Source organism: Dromiciops gliroides, chromosome 2 (genome assembly GCF_019393635.1).
Source record: "Dromiciops gliroides isolate mDroGli1 chromosome 2, mDroGli1.pri, whole genome shotgun sequence".
Classification (NCBI taxonomy): domain Eukaryota; kingdom Metazoa; phylum Chordata; class Mammalia; order Microbiotheria; family Microbiotheriidae; genus Dromiciops; species Dromiciops gliroides.
Genome location: NC_057862.1, coordinates 623148660 through 623162167, shown reverse-complemented (window position 1 = coordinate 623162167; position 13508 = coordinate 623148660). Strand labels below are relative to the sequence as shown.

The 13508-nt window shown below is 37.9% G+C and overlaps 1 pseudogene; it reads left to right on the top strand.

Moving 5' to 3' along the window:
* Positions 1 to 200: 200 nt before the first annotated feature.
* Positions 201 to 8149, top strand: LOC122739416 (annotated as a pseudogene).
* Positions 8150 to 13508: the final 5359 nt, after the last annotated feature.

The following is a 13508-nucleotide window of genomic DNA, read 5'->3' as shown; positions in this document are numbered from 1 at the left end:
GGTTTTGGGCAAAGGAAATAGAAAAGAAAGAATGGATGTGGCTCTTAGCATTCAAACTTGGGATGACTGGGAAATGAGGTTTCATTGATGTATATGGGGAAATTTTAAGTGGAAGTTGGGCAGTGGACATAAGTGACAAACTCAGGTTGATACATTTTGGAATTGCATGTAATGTTCAAAATGTAAACCACTGTCGCAATATGGTGAGACAATGTGAAAATTTTCAAGAGGCAACTGAAGATACTGTATTAGAGCTATGAAGACAAGACTGGCTTAGTTGTCTGAAAGAAGTACAAGAAAAGAGTAGAAAACCAAATATTCAGTCTTAGGAAGATATGATTGGTTAAAAGCCAGGAAGAGGAGTCCAAAAAGGGGTCAAAAGAAAAGAAGGAAAGCCAAACAGATAATAAGAAAGCTAATAATCTTAAGGGGCAGGTATGTGGTGCAGTGGATAGAGTGCTGAGCCTGGAAGGCTCATTGTTCTAAGTTTAAATCTGGCCTCAGATACTTACTAGCTGTGTGACCTTGGGCAAGTCACTTAACCCTGTTTGCTTCAGTTTTCTGATCTATAAAATTAGCTGAAGAAGGAAATAACAATCCACTACAGTATATTTGCCAAGAAAACCCCAAATGTATTCACACAGGGTTGGACACAACTGAAACAACTATGAACAGCAACAATATTATTTTTTTAAAGAAGAATAAAGGAAGAAGTTGTAGTAGTCTTCCCTTCTATTAACTCCCACAGTCAATTTTTATACCTTTTTTACAGAATAAATCATATTCTATCTGATATGAGAGTTACTATCAACTAGACCATAAGCTCTTCAAGGACAAAGACAGTAACTAATTTCTATATCCTCAATAGCACCCAGCATAGGACCTTCCTTGGATGTAATAGGCAATAAAGATTTGTTGATGAATGAACATGGTTGCCTCCACTAATATGAACTCAACCAACAAAACATATTACTAAGTAATGGTAAAATGAAAATGTTATATTTAATCCAGGCAGGTTTATTTGATCTATTTTCCCTAGGATATAAATAATAATTCAACATTTCCTCCAGAATTTGAAAATATCCCTGATTTCTTTAGTTTTATATACTTCCACTGCCACCTAAGTTCTTTAGTCATGAAGCCCCAATGGCTCCCAGTTGCTTCTAGAATAAAATATAAATTACTTTGCTTGTTATTTAAGGCTCTTCCCAATCTTGTCCAGCATACCTTCCCAGGATTATTAAATATTATATTCCTTTATATACTCTGCACTAGCCAGACTGAGCCACTTTTGGTTTTCTCACACATGATACTTCATTTCCTTTCTCCATGCCTTTGCCGTGACTTTCTCACATGCCTGGAATGCACTTATTCCTTCTGAATTTCTGCTTCTTGCCAGATCCCTTCAAGACTCATTCCAAGTGCCACCTCCTTCCTAAGGCCTACCCTCATCCCCAAGGTGCTAGTCATTTCCATAGAAATGTGATATATATAAAAATACACACACACATACACACACACACATATATATATATACATATATACACATCACATACATATATATGTGTGTATGAATATATGTATATATATGAATATATTAAATAAATATAGTCTATAACTATTACATATTTATAATATATGTGAATATATTTTGTGGGATACATATTATGTGTGTGTGTATATTTTCTCCTGTGGAAATATATATATACACACACATATACATACATGTATACATATATACATACAGGCACATATATGTTTAGATATGCATTTAACCTATACCTATACCCATACACACGTATTTACATAATTTCTACAGGTGTATATATATACACACAAATATATATAGATATAGATATACATGATAAAATATAGAGATAGATATAATACATATATACACAAATATGTATTTAGTTTGTACTCATCTTTGCTGATATTATTCCCCCTATGTCAATGGAATGTAAGCTCCTGAGGTCAGGGACTTCTATGTTGTTGTTTTTTGTATACCCAGTTCCTAGTAAAGTGTCTGTTACATATTAACCCCTTACTAAAAGCCTATAAAATGAATGAACCGATGAACTTAACACCTTGTAAGTGGGAGCCTTTCATAAGTTACCAGAATAATTCATTGTAAGTAGCCAACCTTCTTAGGGTAAGCCTCTCACTTTAGCTAGGATGGTTGCACATGTGACAACTCAAATCTCTATCCCCAAGCCTTTTCCTTCAGGTAGGAACTGCTGGAGCTTATGCTGTATTGCCATCTCCTTTGAGAAACCAGGGTTACCACAACACCACGAATGAATGAAAGTCATTTATCAAGAACTTACCATATACCAATACAAAAGCAAAAGCATTCCTTGACCTTAATAAGGGAGACAATGCACTTAAGAACTAGTGCCCAGGAAAGGATATTTTAGTCCAAAAAGTTACAAGGTGGTTGAATAAGGCCATAACAGAGTAGTTTTACATAACTTAATCCAATTAATTATTTAATATATTCATATATATACATATATTCATACACACATTTAGTTAGACAAAAGCAGGCCATAGAAAATAATAAATACCAAAAATAATCATGTATGCGTACATAATCCTTTACAATTACAAAGCACTTTAGTCATACTATATCATTTGCTGATCCAGCTCTTAAAATTGTCCTTAGATATTACTTTTTGAAATACAGAATTGTACTTTGTATTTGTCTTAGAAATAACATTTAGGTAATTTCAATCTGGTAACTTGAACTCATTGAGGGCAGCTAGGTGCTCTTTTAAGGGCAGTGAGGTGATACAATAGATAGAGTGCCTGGCTTGGAGGTAGGAATACCTGAGTTCAAATTTGGCCTAGACACTTACTAGTTGTGTGTCCCTGGGCAGGTCATTTAACTGTTTGCCTCAGTTTCCTCATTTGTTAATTGAGCTGGACAAGAAAATGCCAATAACTCCAGTATCTTTGTCAAGAAATCCCCAGATTTGGTCACAATGCATTGGACATAACTGAAATGATTTAACTATAAAAAGGGTGCTCTCCTTATCAACTTCTAATCTATCTTTGGTTTCAACTCTCTGTTAACCATTCTGTGACTCAGTGATTCACTTCTCTGCTTAAAAAGGTTTAAATATCACACTGGCTGAGCAAAGCATTTCAGATATCTTAAAAGAGCTATAACTAAGTTTATGAATTTGTCCCCAGTTTTGACATAAAGAACTAGGGCAGGGGTTGAGGGATAGAAACATGATTCTTCCTTTCAGAGGGAGATCATTATACCTACACCTCACGCTTGAAAGTCCAGGACCAGGAGAGGGTAAGGAGGCAGGTATGCCAATGGTAGAGATAGGAGGGATGAGGGGAAAGAATATGTGTCATCTTCTATAACCAGTACCACCCTGGCCTCCACCTTCATCGAGGTTGTGGTGAGTCAGGTACTGTACGAGGAAATAGTTACTGGCAAAAGGGGTTGGAAGAAGAAGTGGAAGCTATAGGCACCTCTGATGTTTACTTACCTGACCTTAGACATGTGACTTGACTCCGTGAGCCTCAGTTTCCTCATCTGTAAAAAGGAGGAGGTCAGAGGAGATGGAATCCCTTAGAACTCTAGATCTATGATCCGATGATCCCTCTCGTATCATGATTGCACCTATTATTGGCCTGGTAGTTTTCCTCCTTGAGGTTGCCAACTTCCTCCCCAACAGCAAGTTAAAGATTTGATATTGATTATTGATCTTTGATTTTCCTAACCTATTGAATCTGGGTTCCATCTAGATTAATCTTTTGCTTAGGTACTTTAAAAAAGCATGATTTGATTCAAAGTATACCTAAGCGTCAAGGTATTTCAGGGGTCTTATAGATATTGTGGCTCCCTAGTGCAGATGTATTAAACATTTTAGCAATCTTGAGAGGCCCTCCTATGGAACCATTCCTCAGAATGAGGTTATATAAAAGCATCAAAATTACCATACATAGGAAAATAAAGGAAACCAATTGTATTGAAATACAGTTTTCAAAAATATATGTATTTTTTTTAATTTCATGGACCCCAGGCTAACCCCCCTAGTAAATGCAAGTTCTTTGTGGGCCAGGACTGTTTTTTTGGTTTGGTTTTTGGATTCCTGGCACTAATCTCACAACTAGCAGGCATCTATAAATGCCCAGCTGGCTTAGATGCTTTTTGAAATTCAAAGTCAGTGGTTCAATGTAAAGATATTGGTCAACAACTCCTCCTTTTGTGGAGCATTAGCATCGTTCAGATATGCAATGGTGCATTATGGAACTATCTGCTGCCAAAACCATCCAAAGTGTTTCTGCTGCTATAAGGCACTTTTGTATATGGAAATTCAGCCAACTGTCTGAATTTATTCAAAGAACTGTGATTAAAGACTGGATTAATATTCTATTCACAGAGACTTTGAACTTTTCATTATCTTCCCCTTTCTCTCTATTTGGCTATATCCATAAGCCTGGATGAAACCAACTGAAGAATTCAATTGGCAGTCACTGCTGTGGCCTCCCTGCAGGTAACAGAATCATAGGTCCCATTGCTCAAGCTGCGTAGAAATGGAGGTAGCCCTAGGCCAGTCACACTAAATCTTAGCCTGCTTTGGTTGGCTTATGTTTCTCTACACAAGGTCTTGGTTTGTTTTCATTTGTAATTATTTGAACCTACAATCAAGACTCAGCCAATAGCACCACATCAACATTTTCAGCTTAAGCCCTTCCAGAAATAATGATATTTCAGTACTTGTCAGACAACTTGCTAGTGAAGAGAGTATTATATATTTACAAAAGAATCTTTACTTACTAGTCAAATGCTAACAGAGAGAAATGTGAATTACAAAGGTTAGCAAACTGAAGAGTTGAGGTTAAGTAAGGATAAAAACCCATTAACATTGAGCGTTAGAAAAAGGGGCTGCTATGATTGCTCATAAAATATAAGCAGATGCTGCTACTTTCAATGACATTTGTCCTCATTAAAGGAGAAAAAACATCCAGAAATGTGAAATGTCTCCATTTATTATTTATTGTTCATCCACTTGACGTTTTACAGACAAGACAAATACAATTTTCTAGCATGACTGAGTTAACGTGAGTAATTAAGTTTTAAGTCCAATCCCCAACATCCTACATCAAACTTCATTTGCATTACCTTTAGAATCATAGATATATACAAGTTAGATATTGAAAGTAGCCTAGGATACAGAATGTTGGGGGTAGAGGAAATCTTAGATTTCAGTCCAACCTGCTCTGATACTAACTCTAAATCCTGTTCATACACTAGAAAGAGAAAGATACCTGGACCAGAAATCCAGTATGGTATTATGGGGTATGCCATGCACCCAGAATAATATTTCTTAAGGTATTGAGTTAGAAAAGAATTTAGAGATGATGTAATCTAGTCTGCTAAGTCAGTTAACAAATATTTTACAGAGTTTGGAAACAGAACAACAGAGAGTTTAAGTGAGCATTCTAAGTTTATAAATGAGAGAGACAGAATTGAACTAGGACTTCCTAATCTAGTGTTCTTTCCACTACACTAGCTTGTTATATATATATATATATATATATATATATATATATATATATCTATATATATATATATATATTATAATATATATATATCCCAGTGTGTTTTAATCTTTGTTTGATTGTTTGGGGTTGTGTTTGTGTTTTTGTTGAGGGATGAGGGATTCTTTAAAGAATACACCTGGGAAAACTCTATATTGTACTATCCAAGATTTTGACACCAACTCCCCACTTTCAAGAGCACAGTCCAGAATAGTATCAAAATTTAGTTTCTTTTGAAAAAAAGGAAAATCAACATAGAAACCCTTAAATGAGGGACTATGATTTTAAAAGATTCCACAATATGAAATTACTAGTGGTATTTACAGTCCCCCATTACAATTCCTTAAACTGAGGTCTTCCTCAAATCGAGTCTTCTCTCTATGCTGATGGCTCTAATGGGGGTCAGGGAACTGGATATTCCAGTGTTGCTCTCTGCTTCCCCCAGATGGTGAGCCCTTTGCATTGATCTCTAAATAGAACAATCGTATTTTGTCAAGGTCTTGAAAATGAATTTTAAACCCCGCTATTCTGTGTGTAAGTTTGTCAAATAAAACAAAATCGTCAGAGTTCTGTCAGGTAGAAGTTACAGTTTTCCCTACAAGGCTTCACATTCTAGTGATGCTTTGTCAAACCCAGGGATTCCCTGTCACTGAGGCTATTCCCTTTGCTACTACTCCCATGAGTCATTGATTGCACAAAAACTTAATTCAGAACAGAATTTTCTTGTGTGCCTTGGCTTCATAAAGGTGGCCACATGAAGACCCAATTCAGGTTTAGGACCCCAAATCTACTGACCTTTCCCCAGGGATGGGATGGGTGTTAGCACTTGGAGTTGAAAAAGCAACCAGTTTTTCTCCTGATTTCTTCTTAGACAGTGGGTAAGATAATTTACATCACCCTAGGCTATCTGCAATCTACTTACCAGTTTCCATCCAGCTAAAGCTAGGTTTTTAACAGTCCCTAGAGCATAAATGCCCTCATGCCACTACTATTTCCCTTAATTGGAATTCAAGGAAAGGAAAGGTGAATGCCAACATAGACTGCAATAATATTGAGATGAGTATATCCATTTTCTGATCAACTCACTTGAGACTGCTCCAGCCACATACACTGGTATTAAGATAGAGGCAGGAAACAGAAGAAGGAGTAAAGATAACCTAAACTCAACAGAGTGGGAAAGAAGAGTCATAAGCAAGTTACCTTACTAGCCAGGCTACAGTGGCCAAGGGCCACATGGGAAAGAAATGAAAAAAGAAATATGAATCAGCATCGTAGTTGGGGAAGTTGGGGAGGCAACCATTGTACATTGAAAAAGATATATACTCTTCACTCCCTGTGTGTGCAGTACACATGGGACTTTTTCCAGCTATATTACCTGCAGCTTCACCATACTTCCCCCATGATAAATGTGTTTATGCCTAGAAGCATTCATACCTCCACAATTACTGTGATTAGTGCTTGGTCCCTTTAGAATTAATGAGGTTCAAAGGGATTCTGGGTTTTATTGATAAAAAGTTATCATTACTTTTTTCTTTCTAGGCACCTAACATGTAGGAGCGTTGGCTGTGCTCTCTCCATGCAATCTGGATCCATCCTTCCTCTGGAGCGATCCCCCGAAGTCTCATCAAGACTGAACAGATGACCCTTCGGGGGTACCTTAAAGTCCACAAGGGCTGGGTGACCCAGATCGCTAAGACTCCCCAGTGTCCAGACATGATCCTGTCAGCTTCCTGAGATAAGACCATTATCATGTGGAAGCTTACCAGAGATGAATCAAACTATGGGATCCCCCAGCGTGCCCTCAGGGGTCACTCACATTTTGTTAGTGATGTGGTTATTTCCTCTGATGGCCAGTTTGCACTCTCGGGCTCCTGGGATGGCACACTAAGACTATGGGATCTTTCAACTGGCACTACCACAGGCACTTTGTTGGTCACACCAAGGATGTGCTGAGTGTAGCCGTCTCTTCAGACAACCGCCAGATTGTCTCTGGCTCCTGGGATAAGACTATCAAGCTGTAGAACACCTGGGTATCTGTAAATACACTGTGTAGGATGAGAGCCCTGAGAGTCACTGAGAGTGGGTGTCCTGTGTTCGTTTTTCACCAATAGCAGCAACCCTATCATTGTCTCCTGTGACTGGGACAAGCTAGTCAAGGTCTGGAACTTGGTCAACTGCAAACGAAAGACAAAACACATTGCCTACACAGGCTACCTAAACACAGTTACAGTTTCTCCTGATGGCTCTCTCTGTGCCTCTGGAGGCAATGATTGTCAGGCTATGATGTGGGACCTCAATGAAGGTAAACACCTCTATACTTTGGATGGTGAGATATAATCAATGCACTTTGCTTCAGCCCCAATCGCTACTGGCTCTGTGCTGCCACTGGGCCCAGCATCAAGATCTGGGACCTAGAGGGTAAAATCATTGTGGATGAGCTTAAGCAAGAAGTGATCAGCACAGCAGCAAGGCTGAGCCTCCCTAGTGTACTTCCTTAGCCTGGTCTGCTGATGGTCAGACTCTATATGCTGGATACACAGACAACTTGGTGCAGGTGTGGTAAGTAACCATTGGCACTCGATAAAAGGGTCAATTATAATCAGATTTTGAAAGAAAGACCTTAATTTCTGCCTTTTGAAAAAAAAAAGTTATCATTACATAATTGGTAATATATATGGCAAAATAGTATTTCTATTAGCGGTTTAGCAAAGCCTTGCAATGGCTACAGCAAACCAGCACATATTTTATGTATTTCTCTGTTCAATAACCATTTTTTGCTACCCTGTTTGGATGATTGTGAAACGTCAAAGGAAGCAGGGTCGACAGTTTTGGTGAGTTTTAGCAGAAAAGATGCTAAGATGCAAGGAGAGATGGAGACGAAACTGAGTAAGAAGCATCACTACTTTATAAATCATTTTTTTTTCAGAGGAACTATATAGCATTCAACTAGTTGTTTGGGAGAAAAAAATCTCAAGAGTGAATTCTCTCCAGGGGAATTCTTGGGGAGGGAGGTGTTAAGTATATCTACACAAACCATAAATACCTGGTGAAGAGAAAGAAGTTCCCCCTTCCACCCCCCTACACCCATTCATTCCAAAGAAGAGCAATTTAGGATCACTTTTCCTTGATCCTCCATCACACAACACCCTACCAACAACAACATCCAACAATTTTGTAAAGATTGAAAGGAGAAAAAGTCAATTGCTGCCTACTGCCATTTGTAAATCATAGAGCCTTAGATAGAACCCTATCCCATCTACAGGGTCATTGCTGAAATGTTTGAATAAACAAGGACTCAAGAGGAGTGAAAAAGAAAGCCATCTGTTTCCTTTGATGTGACATATAGTTTTACACCTGAGTCAAAATCAGGAGTTTGAAATGGGCCTTAGCAATTTTCCAATTGCTTTCAATAGAAAAAAAAAAAAACAACACAATGAACCCTGATAATGGAAGCTCAATTTTCATGTCCACCAGTTATTCTAAAAATACATGGAAGGTTATATTCAGGAAACTGGAGAATTATGAAATAAAGCATTTTAATTTTTAATATTTTACGGAGCACATTAATGTATTCTGTATCTTTTAACTACTGCTAAATAATGTCCTCTATGGAAAAAATGTAGAAGAGAACTTTAAAACTACATGTCCTAACATTTCCCTAGATAAGTCTATTCTTTGAAATGAAACCCTGACAATCCCCATTGCTGAACGGAGAGGACACTTTAATTGAGAGGCTGTTATATCCAAGAATGCAATCATTATATACTCTATTGATCTACTCTCCTATATTCTGAACTCTGTTAATGATCATAAAGAATGGTTCATAAAGAAGTTTATGAACAACATACAGTATTCTATTTTGCTGCTAAATTGGGGGTCTCAAAAAGAACCATGAGGTTTGCAATATGGCATCAGTGAATCACCTTGTTTCTAATGTGTACTTCAAATAAAACATCATGCCTTTGAAGGACCTGAGTACATTTTTAAAGGCAATTAAATATTGTATGCCCAGGCTTAGAGAAGAAAAGGAGCCATATCTATGTGGGTGCATGTGTAGCACTGTCTAATAAGTTAGATTTCAATTCTTTGTGGCAGTGTAGAGGTGACCTAAATTTTCAAAGGTTATACCAGTGATGCAAAAGTTCCAAGTAGCACTCCAAACTGGAAACCCCTGAGGATGAGTCTAGTGAAAGATGATATGTCCATCATCTGAGAGCCTTAAGTTTGAAATAGTATGGCTATAGCCTGATTTTTTTTTTAGCCATAGCACCATCTGCCAAGTTGTAATAATCAGTGGAGGAAATATCCATAAAGCCAAAATCAAAGATCTCTTAAATATTGAAGTATTGGTATTTTCTCATGCCCATATTTTTTGTTTGTTTGTTTTTGTTTTAGTGAGGCAATTGGGGTTAAGTGACTTGCCCAGGGTCACACAGCTAGTAAGCGTTAAGTGTCTGAGGCCAGATTTGAACTCAGGTACTCCTGACTCCAGGGCCGGTGCTCTATCCACTGCGCCATCTAGCTGCCCCATCTCATGCCCATATTTTTATAGATTCCATATGGACAAAAATTCACCCTACATTTTTTTGCTGCAAATGATTAATCAAAAATGTGCCCTTGCCTGGGGTCAGCTAGGTGGCACAGGGGGATAGAGCACCAGCCCTGGATTCAGAAGGACCTGAGTTCAAATCCTGCCTCAGACACTTAACACCTACTAGCTGTGTGACCTTGGGCAAGTCACTTAACCCCAATTGCCTCAACAAAAAAAAAAAAAAAGTGCCCTTGCCCAAGGCAGCTAAGTGCTACAGTCATATAAGCCTGGGCTTAGAGTCAAGACTTGTTTTGAATCCTGTCTCAAACTTTGGCTCCTGTGGTGACCCTAAGCAAGTTACATGATCTCTTTAAGCCTGAGTCTCCTCATCTGTAACAAGGGAATAGTAATAACTCCTATTTCTTAGGGTTGTTGTGAGGATCAAATGGGATTATATGTAAAACATCACATAAATACCAAGACATTATTGTATTCAAAGTGTCTATGAAGTTTGCGTATAAAGTGTGTATACTTTGAACTAAAAGCACTCATTACATTATTCATCATGTGAATTAACCAAAGAAAGCCTGTATACATTCCAGTAACTTAGAAATCTATACATCACAATTAGAAAAAGGCAAATGGAAAAAACTCCTAATTTTATTTATTTTATTTTGACTCAAACACATGAGTTTAGTCAAACAGAGTACAATTATGTTATTTATTTCCTCAGCCTACATTCTTGAACCAACAAAGCCAATGGAATCTAATGAAAAGACATTTTTCATGTCCATTTCATTCGACACAGCATCAGGCTGGCTAATGAATTACCTTTGGATTTCACCTTAGAACTGATTAAATATTTAAAATTGAAAAGAAAATACAACACATGTGATATGCTAAGATGGAATCACACAATTGTTCTTGTCTTGGATCTTAGAGCTGCAAGAGTCTTAAAGGTCATCTGGTTAGGGGCAGCTAGGTGGCGCAGTGGATAAGAGCACAGCCCTGGAGTCAGGAGTACCTGAGTTCAAATGTGGCCTCAAACACTTACACTAACTAGCTGTGTGACCCTGGGCAAGTCACTTAACCCCAATTCCCTCACTAAAAAAAAAAAAAAAAAAAAAAAAAACGGTCATCTGATCCAATTCTCTCATTTAACTTCTGGGTAAACTGAGGCCAAGAAAGTTGAAATGACTTGCCTAAAGTCACACAGTTGGTTAATGCAGAGTCAGGACTAAAATCCAGGTGTCCTGAGCTCAAGTTCACTGCACTGCCAGTAGACCTTGTGGTCTCAACCCTCTTTCTTCTGAGATTCAATCCCACAAAAAGGCAACCATGGTACATTGAAAAAAAATTATACTCTTCACCCCTTGTGTGTGCAGCACAGATAGGTCTTTTTCGGTTATATTTACCTGCAGCTTCACCTATTTCCCCATGATAAATGTGTTTATACCTAGAAGAATTCATTCCTCCATGTTACTGTGATTAGTGCTTGTTCCCTTTAGAATTAATGAATTCTTGTTTTTTGTTTTTTTTTGTTTTTTTTATTTAGACTTCTTTTTTTGCAGGTGCAGTCTTTGAAATGGGAACTAGGTGCAGATGTTCTTACAGCCCCAAATGTTATTACTTCATTTATGCAATCTGGTTATATGGTTCTTATCTTCATATAGGAAGGTTCACACAATGTTTTACTGCCCCAAAAAGTAGGTATAAGAGTTATTTTGGATTTTGGGACACCTAACAAAACAGGTAATCATCACTTCACAAAAACCTAAATGCTGCTTTTTGATGAAGAGCAAAGTTGAAACTTGGTTGATAATGACTCAAAATCTTTGCTACCATTCTTAAGGGTAATGATTTCTTCATAGTCAATAGAGTTATTGATAGCACATTGGAAATAATGATAACATATTGGAACTGGAGAAAAGAAATGTTCAGATAACTAGAAAATTAACAACTGCTTCCATATGGAGAAGAGGCAGGCATGGCATTGTGGAACAAGTTGTCTTTAGAACCAGGAAAACATGGGTTCAAGGTCCTGTCTCTGACAAAGATTGGCTGTGGGACCTTGGGTAAATCATATCTCCTCTCAATGTTCTCTGCAATTCTCTAAGACTGGAGTTGCAGAAAAAAATGAAGGCCTGCATTGGTAAGAATCTCTTCATCCTATAAGTTAAAGCTCTTGTCCCTATATCCTCTTCATGGAGAGTCTTTTGGAGAATAAAAGTACAAATGCTGAGAGGTGGCATTCATATAGGACTTGCCATTCATTAACTCTTTTCAACCTCACAACTACCCTGGGAAATAGGTAGTGTTATTACCTCCATCTTACAGTTGAGAAAACTGAGGTTTAGAAAGATAAGTGACTTGCCCAAGGTCACACAAATAGAAAATGTTGGAGTTCACATTTGAACCCAAGGCTTTCTGATGGCAGGTCCAGAGATCTTTCTAAAACACCATGATACCTGAACAGGAAACAGCCAAGCAGGGTTTTATGAGTGATTGGATATATGTGTACATTTATCCAAAAGAAATGGGGGTTAAAGAAGGAGATTAAAAGTTGGTGAGAGCCAAAGAAAAAGAAAGAAGCAGTATCATTCAAACCTTAGCCTTTGTTTCCTTTGTTTTTATCTTTGGTCCAAGTCAAATGATTTGGCTATAGCTCTGTATGCTCCTTTGTACTTTTCCCTTTCTAACCCCAAAAACATCAAAGTTCAAAGAGCTAATAGTATAAATCATTGACAATAAGCCCTCAAAATTTGGGTCCTCATGTTATCAACAGCCTGGCAAGGGAACATTTCCAGAACAGCCCTTTGTGGTAATAGCCTACTTCCTTACCTACCTTGGCAATTTATAATTAGCAATTGACATCCTGTTATTTTCCAGCTACTTGGAATGGGGGCAAAAAAATTTACCCCTCCCTCACTTTGCTGCAACCAAACAATAATAGGTCTCAGGAAATGGGAATGAGGATGGTAGGCGGTCTATTAAGATTTCAATGAGAAAGAAGGTAATGTGATCTGATTAGACAGGAAAGCATAGAATAGACATGAGGATGTGCAGCCTCTATCTCTGTCTCTGCCTATCTCTGCCCCTCTCTGTCTTTCTGTCTCTCTTACTCTCACTCTCTCTCTTTGTCTCTCTCTTCATCTCCCCTACTCTCTCAGTCTCTGAACATCTTTCCCTTTCCCTCCGTCCTCTTTCTGTCACTGTCTTTGTCTTTACTCCTCTCTGTCTCTGTATCTCATAAGCATACACACACACATGCACACACACACACACACACACACACACACACACACACACACACACACATACACCTAATCCCATTCTGTGTACAGGAATATTATTGTCCTTACGTTTAAAGGGTTACTGTTAAGAATTGTATTGATGGTTAATAGAGACTATT